This window comes from Panthera onca, chromosome B1 (assembly GCF_046562875.1).
Source record: "Panthera onca isolate mPanOnc1 chromosome B1, mPanOnc1 haplotype 2, whole genome shotgun sequence".
NCBI lineage: Eukaryota > Metazoa > Chordata > Mammalia > Carnivora > Felidae > Panthera > Panthera onca.
Genome location: NC_138342.1, coordinates 128,853,331 through 128,873,887, shown reverse-complemented (window position 1 = coordinate 128,873,887; position 20,557 = coordinate 128,853,331). Strand labels below are relative to the sequence as shown.

At 40.1% G+C, this 20,557-nt stretch overlaps 1 protein-coding gene across 3 annotated transcripts in view; it reads left to right on the top strand.

Moving 5' to 3' along the window:
* The window catches only part of SH3D19 (SH3 domain containing 19), a 186,735-nt gene that overhangs the window by 10,734 nt on the left and 155,444 nt on the right, over positions 1 to 20,557 (top strand). Inside the window, exon 1 of one of the 3 annotated variants that reach the window (XM_078445700.2) lies at positions 4,111 to 4,217. The exons of the other annotated variants lie outside the window; for them this stretch is intronic. The gene's annotated coding sequence lies outside the window, so the exon portion shown is untranslated. Of the gene's footprint in view, positions 1 to 4,110; positions 4,218 to 20,557 lie in introns of those variants that run through there. 3 annotated transcript variants of the gene reach the window in all.

Sequence of the window (20,557 nt, the reverse complement as noted above, 5' to 3'; positions counted from 1 at the left end):
TTTCTTTCTCTCAAAAAATTAAATAAAATAAAAAAATTTTTTAAAAGACATGTCTAGGGGAGCTTGGGTGGCTCAGTTGGTTGAGTGTCTGACTTTGGCTCAAGTCATGATCTCACCATTTGTGAGTTCGAGCCATATGTCAGGCTCTGTGCTGACAGTGCAGAACCTGCTTCAGATTCTGTCTCTCTGCCCCTCCCCCTGCTTGTGCTCTGTCTCTCTCAAAAATAAATAAACATTAAAAAAAAAAAAAAGACCTATATCTAGGGTACCTGCTGGCTCAGTCAGCTAAGCATCTAACTTTGGCTGAGGTCATAATCTCGCAGTTCATGAATTTGAGCCCCGCATCAGGCTCTGTGCTGACAGCTCAGAGCCTGGAGCCTGCTTCAGATTCTATGTCTCCCTCTCTCTCTGCCCCTCCCCCACTCACACTCTGTCTCTCTCTCAAAAATGAATAAACTTAAAAAAATTTTTTTTAAATACGTATGTCTGATTGAGGTGTCCTATAAAACTCATTTATACTAGAGTATCAGCAGGCACATAGGACTAATAGGAATTGTGTTCCAATTTTGGAAATTGAGAGGAAGTTAGAGTAGGAGAGGAATTTGGAAAAGCACCGGACTAGGATAATTAGATAATAGTTAATATTTATTGTGCAGTGGGTACCAGCTAGTATTGTAATTGTTCTACATTTAGTCCTTGTGTCAATCCTATGAGGTAGGTGTGATGATTTCCATCATTTTTAAACATGAGGAACATGAGACCTAGAAGGGGTAAATAATCTACTCAAGGTCACACAGCTAGGAAATGGCAGAGACTCCTAGTTGCCTACCCAGTATTCATCCCTTTCTTCCTTAGTCAGTGGAACCCTGTATTGCCAAATGTGGCAATGTGCCCACCTATGAAACTTCTCCCAGCCTACTAATGAAATGCAAGTACAAGTCTATTGGGGTTTCTAGGAAAGTGCTTTCAAGGGGACTTGGCTGTACAGAATATCCTTTTTTGCCCTTCCTTCCCTCTCCTACCAGGAATAAGGAGGTGTAGCTCACAGCAGCCATCCCAGGCCATGAGGTTACCTTGAGGATGGAAGTCATGCACTGAGAATGGTGGAGCAGAAAAATCAATGGAATCTTAGTTCTTGGTGATAACAGAGTCATCATATGTGCTTTTTGATTGCCTGCCTCCTCCTTTATTTGAGAAAACATAAACTGTCTGGTTAAAGCCACTATTATCTTAGGCCTGTACAACTAGTAGCTGAATGCAATTCCTGACCGATAAAAATTCTAACTTGATTTTATTTTCTCTTCTTACCACGAGGCTTAATGCATTTTAATAATAGGAAGTTACCTTAGGGTACCTAGATTCTTGTTGCTGTTTTGTTCTTTATTATAATGTGACCTTGGACAGATCACTTAGAGCCACCCCCCTCCTTTTGCATCTTTTGGATGGGAATTATTCATTCTCTAACTACTTTATAAGTTTGTTCTAGGGAACGTGTTTGTGAACTTCCAAGTTGTCTTGTGTGATGTATAGTTCTTAAAGAGGGTCATGGTCTTCCTAGGACATTCTATAGGAAACCTATAGAATCTGAAAGCAATTTTCTAATGTTGTCATTTTGCTTATTGCCAGGTTTGAATATTTCTCAGGGAATAAATAAATGGAAGTTGCGAAGGGAGGTGATTTTGTCCCTACTCTGATACCTATGAGTAGCTTAACAATTGCATTACTGATGAGCCCTGTGTTTTGTGCCAGGGCTGCCGCTTAGGATGCAGAGTTCATTTGTGTTTGATATGGCTGCTTTTATTGTACTGGAGCATTGTTTCCTGAAGATGCATTAATCAAGGAATCAGTATACTGGAAGGTAACTAAATGCTTTTGCTCTGAGAGCTAGCCAAGAACAAGGTGCGCAGAAGGAAATGTTTGCATAACATGGGGAGAATTTTCTAGCAATAAAAATCATCATTTCCAGACAGTTCTTTGAAACTATTACAGGGGTGTTCACAAAAAACTGGAAGGCCTCCAGCATGGGGCCACCCATGTAAATGATCCCTTTTTTGTCACTACACCCCTTGTTTCTTTATTTCCCCACAAGAACTCCCCGCACCCCACAGAGTGGAGATAACTGGAGCTATCTGGGATTGTAAAGTACATTTGTGTTACTCAGTTGAAGTATAACTATTGCCAGTGGAGGGTGTGGTTTGGAAGTAGAATTCATTTGGAATAAGAATTGCATTTGAATATTACTCTTAGTTAGATGCTTAATAACGTGAAATGCCTAGTATCAGAAACATTTCACCTCCTGTACTGTTCTATTCCTGTTTCTTCTTAGAAAATTTCTTGAGATATTCAACTTTGTAACATGGTATGGAGTATTTTTCACATTTCGGTAGCAATGGTGCTTCTCAAACTTTAATATACCATATGCCTACAAGTCACCTGGAGATCTTAACAAATGTGATGCCTAATTTAATAGGTTTGGGATGGAGCCTGAGATTTCTGCATTTCTAACAAGCTCCAGGTGATGCTGCTGCTGCTGTTGGTCCCTGGACCACATTTTGAGTAACAATGCCCACAGTTACCTCTGCACCTCAGTGCTGGGGCTCTTAACACTGTCTGGGCATCAGAATCAGGTGGAGAGCTTGAAAAAAGACATATGCACCTGACCCCATTGTCAGATTTCCTGATTAATTCCTTCTGGAATAGTTGGGAGTTTGGAAGTTTTGAAGGTGAGACTCACTGGCTTAGTGTCCTATTAAAGAATGTGATGTTGAGTGGTTTCAGTGTGATTTCTTGTAACTTGAATTGTTACATGTTTTCCTCATAAGTAATTCATGTTGTGATGACTTGTAGTCAAACAGAATCCACCATGCATTTTATATAGGGATTTTATTTAATCCTGTGTTATCTTGTAGAATAACGAGGCTGCACATAGAGGATGTTGTAAGACACTATCGTTGAAGTACCGGGAAAGCAATGTATGTGATAGTTATGTTTTTTAGAGTGCAAGAAATAGAGGTCTGTTTGGCTAAACACAGCTGATGACGGCTTATTATAAGGATACATAGGTAAGTCAGTTGGAAGACCAAGGAAATAGCTTCAGCAGTCCTTTGTGAATAAGAGTAGCTCTGGGAAACGGATAGTAAACAGCTACTCCAGAGAACATTTCTTTGTGAGTTGGGATAACTGTTACTCGTTTGTCAGTGACACCACCATTTTTGTGACATAGTTTACTTCTGTCTACTTCCATGGTTTCTGAACTTACTGAATAACTGGCTCTCTCTTGTTTTTCTTACAGTCAGCCTCTCCAAGAAAGAGGCTTTAAGTAGGTTGGCCAGCCACTGTCCTGCACCATTGTGGGCAGGGTTCTCAGGCCACATTACTTCAGAGGGGCAGGACAAACTATAGATAGCTACCCTTTTTGGACCCATCCCAGATCCCTTATCCTAGGAACTTGAGGGGTATATACAGTAGGGCCTGGAGTACCTGCAGAGGAGAGTTGAGAATCACCTGCAGCTGTTTCTATCAGGCCTTTGGATCTGAGGGATGTTAAGAGTTTTATTAGAATGAAGAGGGTAAAATTGGCAGACTCCATGTATGACCTGAATGCTCTGACTTCTAGTAATGAGTTCCACGAGGGGAGAGACTTACGTTTTTTCATTGTTATGGCCTCATAACTCAGAACAGTGACTGGCACATATATTCAATACGTAGCTGCAAAACAGAATAGAATTGAACTCTTAGGAAATGATTTAATGCATTTATTATTTAATTACATTTTATTTTGAGCAAATCCTTTTATACATAATGATGGAAAGTAAATTCCTACTCTGTCCATGGCCTACCCTATTGGGAAGAGACCGTATGCCCTGACGCTAAAGATCTTCACGTTTTCCTGTTTCCTTTCTGGTTTAAGAGCTTTGGTATCATCTGTAAGGCTGGTACCAGGCTTTGGGCTGAAAAGGAAGCAAATGGATGTCAAGTCCAGAGCTGGGAGTCCTTCCGAATGGCCTCCCTTCTGGGTCTCCTAGGCCTCCGAGGGGTCTTGAACTCTCGGGCGCGGTGGGTGGGCGTGGCAGGGCCTCCGCAGGGGGTTGTGGGTTCTCTGGCCAAGCGGCCGCTTCCGGCAGACGGCGCCGCCATCTTGGGTCCCGATTGAACCCGCTTTTAAAGTTCAAACATAGATTTGGATACTTGACCAAGAAAAGGAGGCTAATTTTCAGGTAAGGAGGGCAACACTGGGAAGATCGGGGTCGCTGTTACTTGCAGCAGCTGCCGCTTCTTAAGTTCCAAACCCCGTGTACGTAGGGAATGCTGTGGAGGATGGATGTGGAGGATGTTAAAGATCTTTGAGGAAGGATTGACCGACCAGGCAACAGACAAATGGGATGTAGGGCATCAAAGCAAGCGTCAAGTCCAGCGTTGCGAACGTTCCCCAACTTGTGAAAAAGAGGTAGCGATTTGACATCCTCTCTAGGAGAGGGGCAGTGATAATGAACCTTTAGTACTAAGCCTTCATGAGAGCATTTTGCTGCTAGTGTTAAATAGAATGATGAGTACTTAACGTAGTACTTGGAACAAACTTTTCAGTAGCTCCTTGAGCACAAGGGTTCTGTAAACTTTGTTTCACCGACAAGAGAGGAAGCGCTCAAATAAAACAAAAGCGTTTATTTGGGGTTTAAGAATTGCAGTTCAGGGAGCACAGGTTCGGATAGCAACCCAAAGTAAGAGGAGTGAAAGTCAGGGGTCTTTATTACCAGTTTGTGGAAATGTTGGGAAACTTAACACAAATTGTTTTACAAAAATTATTATTGGAAGGTATAATTACATTTTACAATTAGTTTTCTGGGTACATAGCAGTTAATTAATATTCTGAGTACAGTTAGGAAAATATATTCTGCAGTGCCTTTTTTTTTTTTTTTTTTTTTTAATCAAGAGTATAGGTGTGGGCCACCTGGGTGGCTCAGGTTAAGCATCCGACTTCGGCTCAGGTCATGATCTCGTGGTGTGAGTTCGAGACCTGTATCGGGCTCTGTGCTGACAGCTCAGAGCCTGGAGCCTGCTTTGGATTCTGTGTTTCTGTCTCTCTCTGCCCCTCCCCCCACTCTTGCTCTGTCTGTCTCTCTCTCTCTCTAAAAATAATAAATAAGCATTAAAACAATTAAAAAAAAAGAATATAGGTGTAATAGTCTTGTGCTCAGTCGCATATGCTTTTTTTGCTCAGTTCAATAGTCTAGTGTAGTTACTGTTTCAAAGAACAGGATGAGGTTTTAGTCCCTAAAATAGAGCCACTCATGTTCAGAGGTTTTACATAGGTTCACACTTTGCAGAATGGAATTTGGTACTAATCACCTCATAGGTTTCCAAAGAATGTTTAGTGATAATGAGGAATTAAGGGTTTTAATTCCAATATTCTTTAATTCTTTGCTCTTTTAATTGAAAACTAGATTTCTTACTACTGTGGTAGGTTTTTTAAAAGTACCAACTTTCTAGCATGTTTGAGCAAAACATTTATCAGTCACTTGTTTAGTGCTTAATGTGTGTCAGGAACTCATGGCAATCCTCCTAATAAACACAAAGGCAGATTCTGGGTTTTTTGTTGTTGTTGTTTGTTTGTTTATTATTTTGAGATGGAAAGAGCACCATGGTGGTAGGGGCAGGGGCAGAGAGAGGGGGAGAGAGAGAATCCCAAGAGTCAGGGCTTGAGCTCACGAACCATGAGATCGTGACCCAAGCCAAAACCAAGAGTCGTAACCTACTGAGCCATCCAGGTACCCCAGATTCTGTTTTTAAAATGAGAAAAATGAGACAAAGAAATTAAGTGGAACTAGGCTTTGAACCCCTGCAGTCTTTTTTCTCCTTTAATTTAAAATTTTATTGGGGCACCTGGGTACCTCAGTCGGTTAAATGTCTGACTTTGGCACAGGTCATGATCTCACAGTTTGTGAGTTCGAGCCCCATGTTGGGGTCTGTGCTGAGCTTGGAGCCTGGAGCCTGCTTCGGATTCTGTGTCTCCCTTGCTCTCTGCTCCTCCCCCACTCGTGCGCTGTCTCTCTCTCTTTCTCAAAAATAAATAAACATTAAATTTTTTTTAAAAATTTATATACAGTAAAATTGACTTCTTTTTTGATGCATCCTTCTATGAGTTTTAGTACATGTATAGATTCTTGTGCCTACCACCAGTCAGGATACAGAACACTTTGATCACCTTGAAATTCCTGTGTTGCTCCTCGTAGTTAAACCTTCCCTACACTCCTAACCCCTGGCAACCACTGATGTATTCTTTGTCTCTTTTCCAGAATATGGTATCAATGGGATCGTAAAGTATCTGACATTTAGGACTGGCTTCTTTCACTCCACAGAATGTTATAGAGATTCATTCATATTGTTACATCGTATCGGTAGTTTCTTCCATTTTACTGCTGAGTAGAATTCTAGGAATGTACCACAGTTTATCCATTTACCTGATGTGGGATATTTAGGTTCTTTTTGGTTTTTGGAGATTATGAATAAGCTGCTTATAAATATTCACATATAGGTCTTTGTACAAATAAAAGTTTTTATTTCTCTGGTTTAAGTAGCTAGATATCAGTTTGTTAGGTCATATGGTAAGTGTATGTTAAGTTTGTAAAAAACTGCCAAACTGTTTTCGAGAGTGGTGCTATGCCAGTTTGCATCATCACCATATGTATGAGAGTTCCATTTGCTCCACATCCTCATCAGCACTTGGTATTGTCAGGTTTTTCTTGTTTTAGCTATTCTGGTAGATGTGTAGTGATATTTTATTGTGGCTTTAATGTGCATTTCCTTAATGGATAATGATGAGCATATTTTCATGTGGGTAATTGCTTATATCTCATCTTTGGGAAAATGTTCTAATCTTTGCACATTTTAAAATTAGGTTGGTTGTTTCCATAGTGTGGAGTTTTTAAGAGTTCTTCATATATTTTGTATTCATATCTTTTGTTGGATATGAAATTTGAAAATATTTCTCCTAGTCTGCAGCTTTTCTTTTTCCATTCTGTTAACAGTGTCTTTAGCTCTGTGAATGTATTGAAAATAGCTGATTTGAAGTGTTGATCTAGGAAGTTCAATGTCTGTGCTTCTACAAGAACCATTTATATTGATTGCTTTTTTCCCCAGTGTGTGGGCCATGCTTTCTTGTTTCTTTGCATCCCTTGTAATTTTTTGTTGAAAATTGGACATTTTTATTTATTTAAAAAAAATTTTTAAAGCATTTATTCGCTTTTGAAAGAGAGAGAGACAGAGTGCAAGCTGGAGAGGGGCAGAAAGGGAGACACAGAATCTGAAGCAGGCTCCAGCCTCTGAGCTGTCAGCACAGAGCCCAACGCGGAGCTCAAACCCACGGACAGCAAGATCCTGACCTGAGCCAAAGTCGGATGCACAACCCACTGAGCCAACCAGGAGCCCTGGAAATTGGACATTTTGAATATTACAGCGTAGCAACTCTGGAAATCAGATTCTTTTCCCACCCCAGTGTTTATTATTGATGCTTATTTCGGATGTTGTTTGTTTACTGACTTTTCTGAACTAATTTTGTGAAGTATGTATTCTTTGTGATGTGTGGCACTGAAGTCTCAGTTTCATTACCTTATTGGTCAGCGATTAGATAGTTTCGTTAAATGTCTAGATCCCTCCTCTCCCCCACATCTCCCAGTCCTTTCCATGGGCTCTTTGTGTGTATGACAGCACATTTTCAACACTCAGCCGTGCAGTTAGTGTACAACTTTGTTTAGCTTTCACTTCCTGCTTGTGCAGAGCTGGGGATCAGCCAGAGAGAAGAGTTTAGGGCCTTCTCACATCTTTTCTGAGCATGCGCCCACCCTGGGAATGCACATGGCTTTCTAGATCCCCAGGAGTACGCAGGATCTTTTCAAAGCCCTCATTCCCCAAAGCATTTCATTCTCCGGGCTTTCCTCCCAACATCTTTGGTTAGTATGTTGTTTCTCCAACTGTTATCAGTAGTCTCATGCAGCTGTAACTAATGTATGTATTTACCTGTAAATATTTAAAACAAATTCCTCCAGCTAGCCACTTTTTAGCACTTTGAAGAGAGTTCCGAGTTAAGCAAGGTAAAGGCAAGTCTTTTGTGCAAGTCTTCAAAGGCAGTCACCCAACATGTCAAAACAAATTGCAGTTGACCCTTGAGCAACACAGGTGTGGTTCTACTTGTACACAGATTTTTTTCTGATCAGTATAGAACTATAAAAGTATTTTCTCTATTTTCTTAATAACATTTTCTTTAGCTTACTTTATTATAAGAATACAGTATAGAGGCACCTGCGTGGCTCAGTCAGTTAAAAGTCTGACTTGATTTCTGTTCAGGTCATGGTCTCCCAGTTAGTGAGTTCGAGCCTCACGTCCAGCTCTGCGCAGACAGGGTGGAGCTGCTTGGGATTCTGTCTTCCTCTTCTCTGCCCCTCTCCCACTTGCTCTCTCTCAAAAATAAACATAAAAAAAAAAAAAGTACAGTATATAATACACATACAATATATGTTAATAGACTTTATGTCATAAGGCTTCTGGTCAACAGTAGGCTTTTAGTAGTTAAGTTTCAGGGGAGTCAAAAGTTCTTTGTGGATTTTTTTTTTTTTAATGTGTATTTATTTTTGAGAGGCAGGGAGGGTCTGAAAGAGAGGCACACAGAATCTGTAGCAGGATCCAGGCTCAACTGTCAGTGCAGAGCCTGATGTGTGGCTCAAAATCACGGACTGAGATCATGACCTGACCTGAAGTCAGATGCTTTGCTGAGCTACCCAGGCGCCCCCATGTGGATTTTTGACTGCGTGGGGGTCGGCATCCTTAACCCCCACATTGTTGAAGGGTCAACTGTGTTACATCTCTTTGCTGAATGAAGTCTGTTCTACTCTTTTTTTTTTTTTTTCTCCCCTCCTTCTGCTACTGGTACTAGGAAGGCAAGCTATTATTTTCAAGGCTACCGCTAAGCTGGAGAATGGGGGTAGGGTGACGGTAGATTAAAATGCTACAAAGCTTATTACTGTAACTAAAATTCAGCTAGTTTTTAAGTGTTTCATTGGACTTAAGTGCAATAAGAGGTTACTGCAAGCTTTTGGTTGGTTTCCAGAAGGGTTGGTTATGCTAGTTTCTGCCAGTTTTTTATTGATTTTACAGAGGACAGACTTTTGGAGGGAGGTCTTGACTCTGCCATTTTCATTGATGTTACTCAAGTTTGGATCTAAACAAAATCTGAGATTGTCAGTGTTTTTATGAGCAAGTTAGCCCAAGTTTTCCCACTAAATACCAAATTAGAAGATACGGATATTCTTACTCATTTTGAAGTGTCTGTATATCCTATTGTAGCGTTATCAAAGTATTTCAGGAGCCTCATTTATTTGGTTACAGTAATGGGGGGGCGTCACAACCCTCTATTTAATTTTTTTAAATGTTTGTTTATTTATTTTGAGAGAGAAAGAGCAGGGCAGGGGAATCCCAAGCAGGCTCCTGTGCTGTTGGCACAGCACCTGATGCCAGGCTTGACCCCACAAACCATGAGATCATGACCTGAACTGAAATCAAGAGTCAGATGCTTAACTGCCTGAGCCACGCTGGTGGCCCCAAGATCCTCCATTTTAAACCTTGCATAGGTAGCATGCTTTTCCAGGCCATAGACAACCTTTAATCTCTCTGTTCCTTTTTAAACCATGATTTCTAAAGGATATTTGCCAGGGGAACTCCATATTCTCTTTGTTGTTAAAAGGGAAAGTAGTTGGGGCGCCTGGGTGGCTGAGTCGGTTAAGCATCCGACTTCGGCTCAGGTCACGATCTCCCAGTTTGTGAGTTCGAGCCCCACATCGGGCTCTGTGCTGTGCTCAGAGCCTGGAGCCTGCTTTGGATTCTGTGTCTCCTTCTCTCTCTGCCCGTCCCATGTTCATGCTGTCTCTCAATAATAAATAAATGTTAAAAAATTTTCTTAAAAAAACGGGAAAGTAGCTTTATTGCAGTGTCATGATTGCTATAAATCAGTCATGTGTTAATATTCTGGGGAGTGGAATTGAGGAGGGCATAGAGTGTGTCACTTTATATATTTCTGTATTGTTTGAGTTTCTTCCAGTGAGTATTACTTTAAGAAATAAATTTAAAATATGACATGAAATAATTGTCTGCCAGTCTAGTGTATTTGTTGTTCCTATTACACTTAAAAAAATAGCCTTAAAATGAGTTACTACAATGATCATAGCAAATGCTGTCCTGTTGATGAAATGATTGATAAAGTGAGAACATGATAGCAGGAAGGAGGTATATAATTGTGTTTCCTGTGAAGATAATTTTTCAAACACTGGCTAATTAATCATTTGTTCACCTATTCAATCTTAGAATTTTCATTTGTTTTTATGAAAGCCATAATCACTTGAAAAGCAAATCCTTATTTACAACCAAACTGTTGAAAGCTATTTGATATAATCAAAACCTACCCTAAGCTGACTTATATTTTCCTGTGTGTCTCATCTCCATCTTGTGACCCAAAAGAACCTTTTCTAGAGGACTAGACTCGTGAGATCTACTTTCTGATGCTCAACTTGCCAATTACCAGTTGTACGACCTTGATTTAATTTTTCTGGGTCTCAAATTTCTCATTGATAATAGGAAGGAATTAGTCCAGTGATCTTGAAACTATGCTCCTGTGAAGCAAATCTGACTCACTGTTTTTGTAAATAAAGTTTTATTGTAACACAGCCATGCTCATTCATTTACATATTGTCTGTGCCTGCTTTTGTTCTGTATCTATGGAATTGAATAGTTGTAACAGTCAGTGTGGCCCTTGAGCCTAAAATATTTGCTGTCTAACCCTTTATGGAAAAAGTTTGCTGCAACAGACTATCACATTTCCTTCCCGTTTAAAAATTTTTTTTGTTTTTTGTTTTTTTTAGCCATCAGATTGCTTCTTAGCAGATCACCAGAAAACTTCAACTGGAAAAGGGAAAACAAACAGATCATACATTGTTATTTGTTAGACACCTATATCTGTCATAAATCTGTCATGTTTTGTTTTTAATGCTGGGGTTACAAACAACCTCTAGAGCTCAATATCTTATATAAGTTATATTCAACTGGTGAGCTGTAGCCCAGCCTTACTTGTCTTCTTCATTCTGGGATTCTGGCTGAAGGAGCAATCTCTGGGAAAAAGAACAATGGACAAAATCATGTGCCACCTTTTAAAACTTCTATTCAGAAGTAGCTTATATTACTTCTACTCACATTTCTTTGGCCAACAATGTTAGTGGGCAGGGAAGTGGAGTCTTTCTGCAGGAGGCCCTGCAAGTCACCTGGTACCTTGAGTGGGTGGATAATCCCTCAGGGAGAGCAGTGAGTCATTGGCAACAACATCGTCTACCACAGCCTTCTTAAAAGGTTCGCTAGTGTGAACAAATTGGAACTATGGCAAAAACTTGGCTTTAAGATTCTTTGTGTGTTATTTTTCATGAACTTTTGTAACTAGAAATTGGCGCATTGAGCTTTTGGAATATATTGTAATTCAATTTGCTTATTAAATAAATGCTCACTGTAAGAATGTAATGTGTCTGTTTGGTTTTTTTCTTTCTCACTGTAAGAATGTAATGTGTCTGTTTGGTTTTTTTCTTTCTCACTGTAAGAATGTAATGTGTCTGTTTGGTTTTTTTCTTCCTCCTCCTCCTCCTCCTCCTCCTCCTCCTCCTCCTCCTCCTCCTCCGCAGACTCTTGAGGTCTTTAACCTATATTTCTTCCCCTGAAACCTGAATAAAGTTCTTAACCTCCTCCCTCACTGTGATTACTTATATGTAATTAGTTACCAAATTCTATTAAATATGTTTTCAATGTAGCTCTTGATCCTGTTCCCCATCCTCATTGCTACCATCCTAGTCCAGATGTCTCTTACCATTCACAACAGCCTTGCATGTAGCCTTTCTACCTCCAGATTTGCTTTTCTGTAATGCATTCTCTGCACATCTATCAAAGTGATTTTTCTAAAATGCAAACTGATCATGTTATTCTCCTGCGTTAAAATCTCTCAATGTCATGTGCATTGTATCCTTCCCTTAAAGCTCAAATTTCTTAATGTGGCCTTGTACCTTTTTTTCCTGGGAATTCCCAGACATATCCTGTTATGCTTAGCTTATTGTCGTGGCTGGAAAAACACAATCTTTCTTCTGGAGAGATTTTTCTAGAGCCTATTTTATGAATACACACAGTTTTTGGTAGATGTTTTTCCACTTGTAGAGATACAAACACTTAAAAAATATTGTGCAAAGCTGACTATGTCCAGTTTTGAGCATGATCCAACAGCAGGGTGCTCCTATCCTGAGGCTTAATGGGTTGTTCCTTCTTGGAGGAGCTTGGTTAGGCCTGATGAGCTTCAAAGAAAGGTAGGCTGACATTGGTTTTGTATTGCTTTCTCTGTAACCTTCTTTTAGAAGTTTAAAATGTGCCCATTTGGAACTAGTCACTTATTGGACCTCGTTTAGTGAGCTAACATATTTTTCCTTGTGATACCAACTCAGCAGCTTCTGGACAAAAAGAATGTGAAAAAAAAGGCAGTTTTAAAAATACTTTCTACTTGAGGTCTTTCATGTTAGGTCTGTGTTTCAGAAATAAAAATAGCTTCATTGAACTCAAAAGGGAATAGGAGATTTCTCCTAACATCCAGATACTCGCCTTTGAAGATGATCTACTCATTTTAGTTTTTAAGGCGAAATGTTTTCATTATTTAAAAAATTCATTGACACAAAATTTCTTTGATCAACCATTACCCTTCTTTTTACCTAGTCTAGTTATATGGAATTTTTAATAAAATAAATGTCTCTCAACTCTGACGCTTTGCAGATGTAACCATAGCTTTCTCTTATCATAAGCTAATTTTAAAAAGCAGGCTTGATTTTTTTTTTTTTTTCTTTAAAGGCAAGGTTAAAACACAACTGTACATCTGTATAAACAGTTAAAAAGGAGTCAGAGGCATCTTGACCACATCCTTAAGCATGAGGAGCGTAGAAGCTGGTAGTGATGAACACGGTAGTTACATAGGGGTTTGAACTTTCTATGTTAGATATTTCTGTAACATTTTTACTTTTTTTAATAAGTGGAACTGGGAAAAATTTTTAAGATTTTTAAAATAAAAATGTTTACTTATATTTGAGAGAGAGAAAGTGAGCATGAGCAGGGGAGGGACAGAGAGAGATGGAGACACAGAATATAAAGCAGACTACAGGCTCTGAGCTGTCAGTCTAGAGCCCCAACATGAAGCTTGAGCTCATGAGGCTTGAGCTCACAAGCCATGAGATCATGACCTGACCTGAAGTTGGATGTTCAACTGACTGAACCACCCAGGTGCTCCTAATATATTTTTTTTAATGAAGTTACTTGGGGCGCCTGGGTGGCTCAGTCGGTTAAGCGGCTGACTTCGGCTCAGGTCATGATCTCGCTGTCCGTGAGTTCGAGCCCCGCGTCGGGCTCTGTGCTGACAGCTCAGAGCCTGGAGCCTGTTTCGGATTCTGTGTCTCCCTCTCTCTGACCCTCCCCTGTTCATGCTCTGTCTCTCCCTGTCTCAAAAATAAATAAAATGTTAAAAAAATTTTTTTAAATTAAAAATAAAAAAAATAAAGTTACTTGATTTCCTCCTCCTTAGTGGGGGAACAGTCTTCTTATCAGGGTTAGGATATGCTGCCTTGTGGTTACTTACAATATTCAGCAGGGTCTATGAATGAATATAGGGATCCATGAATATCTTGAAATTATATGAAAAAATATGTGTGTGCATGGGTGCTTTCTTTGGGGTGCAGGATTAGAGTGCTGTGGGCAAGAAAGAGGTCCATAATACTTCAAACAGATTCTTGTGAATTTATTTCTCTAGACTTGCCCTCTCTGAGCTCCAGACTGCCTGCTCAGCATCTTTACTTACTTGGGTATTTAATAAGCATCTCAAATCTAATGTGAATGTGTTCTGCTGTAACAAATTTGTATGACTTCAGTGGCTTCAAACAACAGCAATCTATTGTCCCACAGTTCTGGAGGTCAGAAGTCTGAAATCCGTTTCAGTGGGCTCAAGTCAAGGTGTCAGTAGGGCTGCGTTCTATCTGCAGGCTCGAGGGGAGAATTGTATCTTTGCTTTTTTTAACTTGCAGAGGCTGACTGTATTCCTTGGCTCGTAGTCCTTTGCTCCATTCTCAAATCCAGCAGCCAGCATCTTTGCTCCTCTCTCTCTTCTGGTTCAGCCCTTGTGTCTTCTGCATAGTCAGTAAGTACCTCAGACTCTGACTCTCCTGCATTCCTTTTACAGTAAGATTTGTGATTATATTGGTCTCACCCAGATAATCTAGGATAATCTCTCCATCACAACATGTTTAACTTAATTATGTGGGCAGAGTCTCTTTTACCAGATAAGGTAACAGTAGTCACAGGTTCTGGGGATTACAACATTGACATCCTTGGAGGAGTTCAGTCTACCACTGGATTAGATAGCTCTGAAATCTGTTCTTCCTCCAGCCTTCCTTATTTCTTTTAATAGTATGACTATTCTGAGGCCAGTAACCTAGGAGTCCTTCTTGATTTCTCTTTTCAAATCTTTATCTTTCCCATCCTTCTATCCCAGTTACCATTCTCTCATTCTTACCATCTATATCCAATCTAACATATCATATCCAAATCCAGTCTTAGTATTATTTCACTTCTACTCAACTGCATCTAGAATCTATCCTCTTCTCACTAAAATCAGAAGCTTTTAGCATTTTGGAGCCCTAGGCCCTCATCCTATCTTACTCTTTTCACTCCTGGGTGTTCATAGTTAATTATGGTAGAAGGTAGTGTGGGCTAGGTGTCATGAGAGTGGCAAACGTGCTACAGGACTAGACTCCAGTCACTTTATTCCAACCACATGGAGAGGGGAAGTGAATGCTTACGTAGAAGAGGCCATGGAGAGAATTTGGGTCAGAGAATTTGGTGATTATCGTGAAAGCCAATTGTAACTTCCAATTAAATATTTTAATCTTTTTTATTCTTAGGATAGTGAACACTTTCTCTTAACTGTTGGTAGTAGGGAATATAATTAATCTAACCTCTTGTTATTTTGAGTGACTCCTTCCCCTTCCTCCCCTTCCTGAAGGAGGAATATGGTTTTTTTAATTATTATTTTTTTACCTTTGGGAGAGAGAGAACAGGGGAGACAGGCAGAAGGAGGGAGAGAGAGAGGGAGAGAGAATTTCTCAAATAGGCTCTATGCTCAGCACAGAGACTAATGTAGGGCTTGATCCCACAACTGTGGGAACATGATCTAAGCAGAAATCAAGAGTTGGATGCTCAACTGATTGAGCCACCCAAGGACCCCTTGAAAAAATATGTATTGTTTTGTTTAAATTTTTTTTAATGTTTATTTTTGAGAGAGAAAGAGAGACAGAGTGCGAGTGGGGAAGGGGCAGAGAGAAGGAGACACAGAATCCAAAGCAGGCTCCAGGCTCTGAGCTGTCAGCACAGAGTCCGACGCAGAGCTCGAACTCATGAACCACGAGATCCTGACCTGCTCCAAAGTTGGACACTGAACCGACTGAGCCACCCAGGCAACCCAGAATATGTTTAATAAAATTCTCAAGTAGCTGGTTTCCTGGATGTAAATAAACTATACATGGTCACACATGGTGGGGAGGATATTATAGCTTCAGAATGAAGTCAAGTATCTGAAAAGATAAAATAACCGCTGTTGAAATAACATCAAAATACAACTTCACATTTTATTATTTTGAATTCTTTTTCCATAATGTCCCCATATTTTGTGGGTGACTTTACAATTTAGTGAAATATAGAAAAACGTGTGATTACTTGAAGAAATTCATTTGTTAACATTAGTAGAAGATCTGGGAAATAACTATATAACTCCCCCCCCCCCCCCCCCCCCCACTGTTAGGGAACAAAACTGTGGATTGGATTTTTAGCAGCCTCAGTGTACTGCTTTATTTGTTAAATGTGACCTTAGCAAATCCCACCTTAGTTAAATTCCTTAAGATGTGAAAGTGAAAGTTGGAGCATATTAAATCAGATATTCCAAGGAATAAAGTATTCTAGAAATTAAAATCGATTTTAAAGCAGAAGTGCTGCTGAGCCCCCCTCTAAAACAAGGTGTAAAGATGTCCCTATTTACTTTTGACCCACTGGGTCATTTGTGGTATCATTGACTAAATTTGTTAACAGTAAGTACTTGACATTTTAGTTCTGTGAATACAAATGTTTATTGATTTTTTTTTTTCCTTCAGTAATGTGTACCAGGTGCTATGTGATATATTGGGTTAAACTTTACATTTTATGTTTTAGCATTTTTAAAAAAAAATTTTAAGTTCTTTATTTTGAGGGAGAGAGAGAGAGAGAGAGAGAGAGCACAAGTGGGGGAACAGAGAGAGAGGGGGAGAAAGAGAGAGAGAGAGAGAGAGAGAGAGAGAGAGAGAGAGAGAATCCCAAGCAGGATCCACACTGTCAGCACAGAGCCTGATGAAAGGAATCCATGAACTGTGAGATCGTGACCTGAGCTGAAATCAAGAGTTGGATGCTTAACCGACTGAGCCACCCAGGCACCCTGTGTTTTAAAAGCATTTGAAACAAAATGTATGTAGTTAGTTTGAGCCTTTTTTTGAAATATAGTCATAAGAATTATTTATAATATCTTAAAGAGTCCTAAATACATTACAGACTTTCTGTTTAAAAGGAGAACAATTTCCTGTCAATTAACAAAAAAAATTTTTTTTGATATTTATTCATTTTTTTCGAGAGACAGAGTACTAGCGGGGGGGGGATAGACACACACACACACACACTCACACACTCACACACTCACACTCACAGGATCTGAAGCAGGCTCCAGGCTCTGAGTTGTCAGCACAGAGTCTGATGGGGGCTTGAATTCATGAGCCATGAGGTCATGACCTAAGCCAAAGTCGGATGCTTAACTGACTGAGCCACCCAAGGGTCCCTCCCTGACCATTTTTTTTTTTTTTTTTTTTTTTTTTTTTTTAACATTTGTTCATTTTTGAGACAGAGAGAGACAGAGCATGAACGGGGGAAGGTCAGAGAGAGAGGGAGACACAGAATCCGAAACAGGCTCCAGGCTCTGAGCTGTCAGCACAGAGCCCGACGCGGGGCTCGAACTCACAGACCGCGAGATCATGACCTGAGCCGAAGTCGGATGTTCAACCGACCGAGCCACCCAGGCGCCCCTGACCATTTTTTAAAAATAGCTTTAATGAGATATGATTCACGCACCATATAGCTTCCCCATTTCCTATTAATTTTTAAAACCACTTATTAGGGTCCTTTCCATACCTCCTTTTTTTTTAAAATGTTTATTTGTCTTTAGAGAGCACATGAGCAGGAGAGGGACAGAGAGAATCCCAAGCAGGCTCCATGCTGCTATCTCAGCCCCACACGGGGCTCGATACTCTGAACCATGAGATAATGACCTGAGCTGAAATCCAGAGTCAGATGCTTAACAGACTAAGCCACCCAGGTGCCCCACTACCTCCTTTTCTTAATGAATGGACAGAAATAAGTGGATTAAGATTTATGAAAGAAGGGTATTCCAGGTATAGAGGACAGGTGAGATAAGGCCTTGAGGTAGAAGTGGGATGAAGTATTGAGAAGAACAGTGGTCTGGGTAAGAAGGAAAAAAAAATAATAGGAAGTTAAGTAGGTGTCTTAACGATGAATTATAAAGTAGATGGTAAGAAACTCAGGATTGTGTTTTTCTTAACCTTGGTTGGTGGGGCTCTGTTGAAAGGGTAATGCAGATAGAGAATAGGGATAACCCACAGCCTTAAGGGAATCAAACCTTCTTCACTGATGTTCCAGGGTACTGTATGTAGCCCTCTAGTGTTTTGCTCATTAGTACATTGCTATCAGATTCTCATTCTCTCTGCTTCTTGTCTAACTCTGCAACCACCTGACTACCCTCTCTACCATCGTAGCCCCCTCATGGCTTCTGTATACTCCCATGAGCTGTGGTATGGGATTTTCTATTCTTTCATCATTCCCCTGCTCTTAGCCCTCCAGTCCCTTCTCACTGCACTGAGAATAAAACTCGGAGTCCTTACTGGGGCCTTCCAGGCTCTGTAGGACTTGCCCTCAGCACCCTCTCTGGTCTCAGTTCATACTCTTCTCGCTCTTTGCTCACAGTGTTCCAGCGGTGACCTCTTTGTTCTTCCTCACACACATCTAGCATACTTCCAGCTCCAAACCTTTGTACTTGCCATTTACTCTACCTGGAATGTCCTTTCTCAGGTTGTTGTTGTTTTTTCTGTCCTCCTTTATGCAGGCCTCTGTGTAATGTCAACCTTTTAGATTTCCCTGGCCCCCTATCTAAAGTGAAATCCACCCCCAACAGATCCCTTCTCCTGGTTAGTCTGAATATGCATCAGCTAGGATGTCAGCATGCACTCAGCAGTATTAAGTGCCCACTGGGTTCTAGTCACTGAGGATACTGCAGTACATTCAACACATCGAGCCTGCCTTCAAGGAGCTTACGTTCCACTGGGGGAGAGGGACAATAACCAAATGCAAAATAAATGTTTATTATAATGTCACATATAGGAAAGTCTGATAAAAATAAAAGAGAAGCAGATAGAGGTCATATGGTCGTCTTCTTTCAGTATCCCTTTCTTTCCCCTTGGATGGGCTGATTCCTCTAAAAGTTTGAAGTTTTACTTCCTGGTTCCTGAGAAAAATTTTGCCAAATCCCATGCTGTAGACCAGATGCTTCCTAAGGGTCTGGAGAAATGATTAGGAAGTAGTATTTTGGCTTTCTTGACCTTCTTTGTGTCCTTTTGCTGTGTTGTCTTGGCTCATACATTGTGTGCTTTCTCTTCGTATTTGTTTTGATTTTAGTCTGTCCTTTCTCCTGTTTTCCTTTCTTGCCCCTTCTTTCTCTCTTGTACTTTTTTCTCAGTTGCCATTTTGCTTTGCCCTCTGTGTCATTCCAGAGGGTTGTCTCACTTAAATTCTTGCCTCCAGAAACCTTTCAATTTACCTCTTTTACATGCTCTTTTCTCTCCTTTGTTTGTTATGGGTGAAGAGATGTGAGAAAGAGAACGAGGCTGAAACATTCTTTCCTTCATTCTTTAATATTTGAAAATCTGCTTTGTGTAAGACATTGTGTCAGATTCTGGGCTACCTTAAACAAAATACCCAGGTTCTCAGCTGGGGAAACAAAGAGGTTGGTGATTATTATTCATTCATTCATTTATTCAATAAATATTTATTGATACTAGGATACAGCGGTTGCCAGAAACAAAAATTCTTATGTTTTGGTAAGACACACATTAAGAAGACAGTTACACAAACAATAAATTATAGCTGTGTTGAGCCCTATGAAGGAGGGTTCCATAATGCTATGAGAATATGTAATGGGTTTGTTCTGGTCAGGAGAGATGGGGACAGCTTCCTTGAGTAAAGGTTGAATTGAGATCTGAGGCATATAGTAAGAATTAGCTAGGCAAAGACAATAGGGTAGAAGGATTAGCAGATGCAGAAGTCCAGGGCTAAGGTGGGGTTTGGAGCATTTGAAGAATTGAAAGGATGGAGAGCAGGGTGGAGCACTGCTGAAGAAGCAGTCTGGGTTTAGAACCTGCAGAGCTTTTGTAAGCCCTCTTAAGGGTTTTGTCTTTATGAGCAATAAGTTGTTTTTGAAAAGTGCTATAAGCACGGGAAAGGGGGGAGAGGAGTATTTAAAAATCTTTATTTTTTACACTGGTCTGAATGCTGTGGAGAATAAATGGGAGTTGAGCAAGGGTGTAAGTGAGAGAAAGGAGGTGGGAGTGCCAGTTAGGAGCCATAGTGGCAGTCTAGAAGAGAGATGGGGTTAAGGGCTAGCAAAGATTTTAAGTGTCCAAAGCTACCCTCATTTCCTATTAAAGGTACTTATTTCTCCAAAATACTTTGTTTTTTCAAGAAATTGTTTTTGAAAATTGATTCACCATGAAAGACACAGATACAGTAAAACTTAAGTTCATTCAAAGGAGAAATGAAGGATGATTTAAATAAGGGATGTGAATGGAATTATCCTACATAATCTAGGATAAAGGTGACTACTGAAATTGAGTGTGTAACTTAGCTCCGGGCTCCTGGAAGCCTAGGCAAAGAAGGAAATGGGATGGTTTAGCAAAAAGAAGCATGCTAGTTCAGCAAGAGATGTAATCCTGCCCTTATGAAGCATGTAAAGTACTTTATTGTTGAAATAACATTAAACAACCTGGACAGGGTGCAAATTATTGAAACCTAAGACCTTGGCTCTTGAGATCATGGCATTAATCCATTTTTTTGGTAGTAGGTCACATTGGTATTTCCAAAAGTAAAACTCAGAAAAATACAGAGCTGATTTACATATGCACATTTTTTATTCCATCCCTTGCTACATAAGCAAAGTATACAATAGTAGAGGAAGCGAGGAATATAGACAAGAAGCCCATAATGCCAACCAGGGGCACAAAGTAAACTCTTAATATATTTCCTTGAGGACTTTCCCTTTTGTCTTCACAGATAATTTTTCTCTTGCCTGCTTCTCCACTAGCCACTTTGTGTT